General features: G+C 33.7%; 1 non-coding gene across 1 annotated transcript; it reads left to right on the top strand.

The window, feature by feature from the left end:
• Positions 1 to 588: 588 nt before the first annotated feature.
• LOC145013489 (small nucleolar RNA R71) lies at positions 589 to 695 on the top strand. Its single transcript, XR_013665045.1, has one exon. It is a non-coding gene; the product is annotated as a small nucleolar RNA R71 (small nucleolar RNA).
• Positions 696 to 6,797: the final 6,102 nt, after the last annotated feature.

Genomic DNA, 6,797 nt, shown 5'->3' with positions numbered 1-6,797 from the left:
CATTACATTGACTTGAAATAACGGGTTGTTACAGACGCAGCCACGAATCTTGTAAGCATGTCTTACAAATCTGATTTATTTTCATGTACCGGTTCCTCCTTTTGATAAAAGACTCTATCTATTTGCTTGTATTTCTCCTCCCTTGTCTTTTTATATTCATCATATGGTAACCATTCTTTATTGGTTTTTTTCCAGTTATCATCATACCTATCTTCACTTGAATAGCACAAGTGTACCTTTCGGTTCCCATTCTCATCAAGGTCACAATCTTTTGTAAGGTGGGGCCCTCTACAGTTTTCACATCCCACTCTAATAGCATGGATGGATTGGTCCATCTTAGTCATTCTTCGGTCCATACTTTCCAATTTTGCCATCATTGCTGCCATGTCATTGGTAATAGAGTTCACCGCGCCTCAAGTCAAGTCATTCCTTGGGTTGTGGTATTCCCTAGAGTGCTTAGAGAATTCTTCAATTAGCTCTTTGATCACCGGGGGTGGCTTCTTTGTGAGAGGTCCTTGCGAATCAAGGAGTTTCCTTGTGGTCACATTCACTCCATCATAGAAAATGGAGACTTCTTGTTCTCTATTAAGATCATGATGTGGGCAATTCCTTAGTAAACCTTTGTATCTCTCCCACACCTTGTATAAGGATTCTCTAGCTTGTTGCTCAAAGTTTGCTATTACTTTCTTCAATTTGGCTATCTTTGAGGGAGGACAAAATTGATCAATAAATTCTTCCTTCATTTTAGCCCATGTAGTGATGGATCCCGGAGGGAGTGATTTCAGCCAATCCTTTGCAGCACCCTTGAATGTGACTGGGAGCATACGCAGTAACACGGTTTCGCGAGGAACATTTGGAACGTTAAAGTAATCGGCTACATCGTTGACCTCATCCAAATGTTTGTAGGCGTCTTAGTGATCTTTCCCATAGAAGGGGACTTCCTTAAGTTGAGCAAGTATGTGGCCTTTTAGTTCGAAAGTGGCAGTAGCGGGAATGATGGGTTGCACAAGTCCCGGGCCGGTATCGTCATGTATCCTCTTCTTCCATTATCCCATGGGAACTTCATCAATGTTTTCGTTGGTGTTAGCGTGTTCTCCTTCAAATTCATTCCTTCTTCGGAGTTGGATTCGTAATCGTCCTCAAATTCGGCTTCTTTTGTATTATCTTCAAAACTTTCTAATTTACTTCATTCGCTTTTTTGACTGCTGGACTCACCTGCCTTCTTGCCCTTTTTCTTCCCAAAAACTGATCTGAGGTCCTTGAACGGTGATTTCTTTGGCAGGTGATTGTCTTCAAGTACTTTATCCTTGTTTTTCCTAAGTGCGGATTCCGGGTTTTCAAATGGAGGGACCAAAGGTGTGTTGGATCCTCGGGTCATGTAAATCTGAAATCAAAACAAGAAACACGTGTAAAAAGAAAAAAAATGTAATAAAACACGAAACTAGGAATCAACTATGGACTCGCCAAGTAGCTGCGACTGCACTTAGCGAGTTCAAGGCAAAAACAGAAAAAATAATTAACGAAAATTCTAAAAATAGAAAACTAATAAAACCTATCTAATAACTAAATTACTTAAGAAATAACTTTTTGCAAGAAAAATCTCACACAAAGGGCCGATAAAACTAGAAATTACTTTTAATTTTTGAACCGTTCCGTGACAACGGCGCAAAAAACAAGATGTGTGTAAAACCAACTATTTTTAATCCTACTTTTTAAATATAAATTTAACACACAAAAGGCAGTGTACCTGTCAATTGGTGGTATAATTAGGCAAGCAGAGTATCGAACACAGGAAACAATGAATTAAACTAACTATTAGAATTATCTAAAAAACAAATAATAAAAGGAAGAGTTTTCTCTAGTTTTGGAAGACTAGAAACTTAACTAAAACTTAACTAATCAACTAATAGTTGAAAACACGTAAAAACCAACTAAATTCAGTGATCAAAAGGTTTTTGTTTAGGTTCGATTCATTTACTCATATGATTAATTTTTATGGTAATATAATGGATTAATTGTTATTGGTTACCGACTATGGTGATTAGATTCACATTCGTTATTACCAATTCTTAGAAAATAAATTAATTTAAGCAGTGATCAAGTCATTAAACTAATAAATTCCTAGTTTAATTATTCGGGTTAAATAAGACTTGTAATTAGTAAACTAAATTGGTGATTCAATTAACCTTTTGTTGATGGTGTATCATACAAGCTCACACATTAATTTACTCATTCTCTAGTTAATCCTAGTTTCATATTCATTATTCCTAGGCATATAACAATGTGTTCACATAAATTATATGAGATAAGCAATTAAGAGATGTTTATGCAGCTTAATTATTTAGCAATTAACAGAAAATAGTTATGGTTAATGCATAAGGGTCTTTAACAAGCTTAATTTAACAACATTCACTACATAACAATTAATTAAAAGTGTAAATTAATTCATAGGAGCAAACTTGTCTACCCTAAATAGAAAGTAACGAAATTAGTTCATAATTATAGTATATGAAAACCTAAAAACGAAGTTAAACAAGTGTAACATAGTTCTATTCAAAGGTAAAGTGGAAAATTAAACCTAAGTTGCCTTAATCTTCTTAGAATGAAGGATTAGGGTTCTTTAACGTTTTCCAAGGTTCCAGATACCTCCTTAATCGCCAAGTAATTCCACCAAAGTTCCAGAGAGAGCATCTATTCGGGTTTGTTACTTCTATTTATAGATTTCTTAAAACAGAGGCTACTCGTCGAGTAGCCAACCGACTCGTTGAGTCCCCTTGAAGAATCCGTGTACGGCAAGGACTTTACGTATTGCATCGCGAACCTCGTGTGTACTCATCGAGTAGACGTCCCTACTTGCCGAGTAGCTTCAGAATTTAGCATTTTTCTTCTTTCTTCTGTTCCCGAGATTTTGATCGTACCTCCTGCTTCCTTTTGCTTTCGAGCTTATCTTTTGGATTGAAAATACAATTTGAATAATATTAAGTATCTTTTATCCATAATATGTAGATAATTAGCTAATAAGTAATGAAAATCTATACTAAATATATAGCTCAATATGCACATATCATTTATATGCATGGCTTGTATGGTTTATATGATTATATCATTATGCGGATTGTACGGGGTATGTTATGGGGAACTCACTAAGCGTTAACTTATAGTTTGTTGGTTGTTTCAGGTACTTTGAGATCTAAGGGGAAGAGCCCGACATGATGGCGCAACATTCACTCTCTAGCGTTTTATTGGGGATAGTATGATATTCTGAATAAACCGTTTGATGTTATGAATTTTGAAAAAAATGTGATTGAAATTTTATATTTTATGGAAATTATTTTGTTACTTTAAACCGTATTAATCAGAAGTGTCTTTTAATGCCCTAAACTTTATAGGGCTATACGTTTGGGCTGAATATTGAGCTCAATAAAATTAAATTAATAATTTATCAAATTTTTATTGGGCTCCAGATATAAGATTAGAATAAGATTATTAGACAAACTTTTTTTTGTTTTGTCAAAAATATTTTTAATTAATTGTCCATATTTCATTATTTTATAACATTTGAGTTTTGGATTTACTAAATCTTTGATAAATGATTAGTTTGTCTCTAGTAATTTTATATGTTTAACTGATTGTCTTTGTATAAAAGTAATTTTATATGTTTTAGATTAGTTTGTGGATTAGTTTTTTTAAGTTTTTAATATTTTGTAATTAGTTTTGTATGATTTTTATTAGTTTATGTTTATTTTAAAATAAAAAATTAAGTGGATTGAGAAAAATATGATTTGTATATGTTGTGGGTTGGAAAAAATGAAAAGTGAGGAGAGATAAAAAATAATGTGGAGCTGATGTAGCAGTAAGTTGAGTGGGTTGGGATGAAATAACCCCCTTCACCCTAAAAGTATCTATATATTTTGTTTAGGTATATTCATTTATGATTAAAGGGATATATTCATTTATGAATATAACTATAAATATAGGAATCCAAGTGTAGTTTTTATTTTGTTGAAGTGTATTTATTTATGATTAAATGGTTTCTCGAGATCCTTAAGGTTTTTTTTTTTTTTTTTTTTTTTTTTTTTTTTTAGTTATTGTTATTGATATTTATATTGTACTTTGATAATATATAGTGAACATCAACATATCAAGATACTTATGGAATTCAACATTGAAGTGTTAACGTACAACCAAAAGGAATAAAAATAATAATTTATTTATTTATGATTACAAAAATAATAGTTAAAGGGTATTTCATATTGCTTTCAGAATTATTTTTAACTTTTTAAAAAGTCAAAAAATATTTAGATAATAGAAAAGTTTTTTTGAAAATGACTTTTTGCATAAAGAAAAAAAAAAGAAAAAAAAAGAGGTTTCAAAAAGTCACAATTTTTTGTGATTTTTTTGATTTAAAAGTAAAAGCTATGCTATCGATTGCGCGCTATAGCGTTTTGCGGTAGTCGCCAACCGCTATTTTCAACTTATCGTTTTCGAATCGCGGTACCGCAATTTGCGCCGCAATTCACCGCAATTAACCGCTATTCTGATGACCAAGATAGCACCGCTATGGCCGCTATTGTATTTTCTTGCATATTTCAATTATTTCTAATACATGTGGTCCATTTGATTCATTTGTCAACAAAAAACACTTTTAATGAGCCCGCTACTATGAAAAGCCCAATGAAAAACCTAATTAAAATTATTCCAAAAACATGATCGTGAGTTCATGTCTTCGTGACTTGAATCGACCTCCTCACCTCCACACACAGTCCACAGCATCGACCTGTGACTTGCGAAGACGAAGAAGTAAGAAGCTTGAGCAATTGAGTTATGATGAAGACGAAGAAGTAAGACGCGACCTGAGGCTGCGACTTGCGAGTTGCGACTGCGAGGCTGCTTCTTCCGAGTTCGGCCTTCACTACCCTTCAATCGACTGCCTCACCTCCACACACAGTCCACAGCATCGACTCCGACTCCCTTCCCCTTAATCGGCTTGCAAGTTCCAAGTTTCCAACAGCATCAGGTATGTAATTTTTCCCTTGAATGCTTTCTTTTCTAGATAGTAAAGACTAAAGAGTAGAGATATGTAATTTCCTTTAATTCTTCCGAGTTCCAACAGCATCAACATTAGCATCGACCCACTTATGTTTAACTTATGTTTGTCAATTTAATTCTTCCGACTCCACTGCCCATTTATGTTTGTCAATTTTTCCTTTAATGCTTTATTTTTTAGATAGTAAAGAGTTGAGAATCTGTTAAGATTGTTCCAAAAACAGCATCAACATTCCAATTTCATTTATGTTTGTTAATTTGTGTACTCATGTTGATGTAATCTGTTAAGATTTAGAAAATAGGAACATAAAACATTAAGTAGTTATTTTGTTAATGAATAATAATGAGTAATGACATGTGATTGTGATTTGTGAAACAGGTTTAATCAATTGTGAATTGACCAATATGGATGCTAATTCTTCACATGCTTCTGTGAATCCGCCCACCACCACCACTCCTACTACTACTAATACGAGATCAGATGCCAATACAACTAGCGTAAGTGCAAATAAAGATATGGCATGGGAATGGGGAGTTCAAAAGGATCCATTAAAAAACAAAATATTTGGTGCACCTTGTGTGACAAGAGAGTATGTGGAGGGATCACAAGGTTAAAAGAACACCTCACTCATACAGGAGGAAATGTAGCTGCTTGCCCTAATGTGACTACGGAGATCACTAAGAAAGTGCTTGAATCAATGAAAGAAAAAGATAAGAAAAAAAAAGGAAAGACAAAGAACAATAGAAATACTTAGATCAACAAGTTGTATAGACCTTTCTGAAAATGATGATGAGCAAGACGATACCCCACAGCCACAAGTTAAAAAAAGAAAGTTTGTAAGTTCTAGTAATGTACGGGGTCCTATTGATGATGTTTATAAGCCGGACCATGGAAAAGGAAAGCAAACTACATTGGATAAGAATAATCCAATTAAAGAGAAGTTGAAGAAGGTAGCTTGGAAAAAGATTGCAGTTTGGGCTTATTCGGTAGGCTTACCTTTCAATGCCGTACGTGATGAAGGTTTCCAAGATGCGATCAATGCCATTGGAGAATATGGAAGAGGTAATCAATTTTGTTACCTTTCTTATTTGATTAATGTTAAGTTGTTAACATTTTTATATTTACTAGTTTTGTTAATTATATAAATGTTAGGCATGCCGGCTCCAAGTTATCATAATATGCGGGTGACATTGTTAAAGGACGTGTTAGAAGATACCCACAAGTTTGTGGATTCGTTTCGATCACAATGGAAGAAATTTGGATGTAGCATTATGTCTGATTTTTGGATAGATGGCAAGCATAGATCTTTGATCAATTTTTTAGTCAATTGTCCTACGGGTACAGTTTTTCTAAAGTCGATTGATGCATCAGAGCATATACATAATGCTGAATATATTGTGAAGAAGGTAAATGAGGTGATAGCAGAAGTTGGAGAGGAAAACGTTGTGCAGGTAATATTTGTTTCTAATTAGTTATTAGTTATTACTTTTTAAAAAAAAATTATATCCATTTTATTAATTAAGTTTTTTTTATTTCTTATAGTTTATTACAGACAACGGTTCAAACTACAAAGCTGCAGGAAAGATTTTGGAAGAACAACATCCAAAATTATTTTGGACTCCATGTGCAGCACACTGTGTGAATCTCATTGTACAAGATATTGGGAAGAAAGAAGAAACAATCGCGACCGCTTTGAATGAAGCAAGAGCTATTGGTGGTTTATATTTATAACCATGGACGGATTCTCAAT

Source organism: Lactuca saligna, chromosome 8 (genome assembly GCF_052625555.1).
Source record: "Lactuca saligna cultivar CGN05327 chromosome 8, ASM5262555v1, whole genome shotgun sequence".
Lineage (NCBI taxonomy): Eukaryota > Viridiplantae > Streptophyta > Magnoliopsida > Asterales > Asteraceae > Lactuca > Lactuca saligna.
Note: the sequence above shows the minus strand (reverse complement) of the source record. Positions and strands in the feature narration are given on the sequence as shown.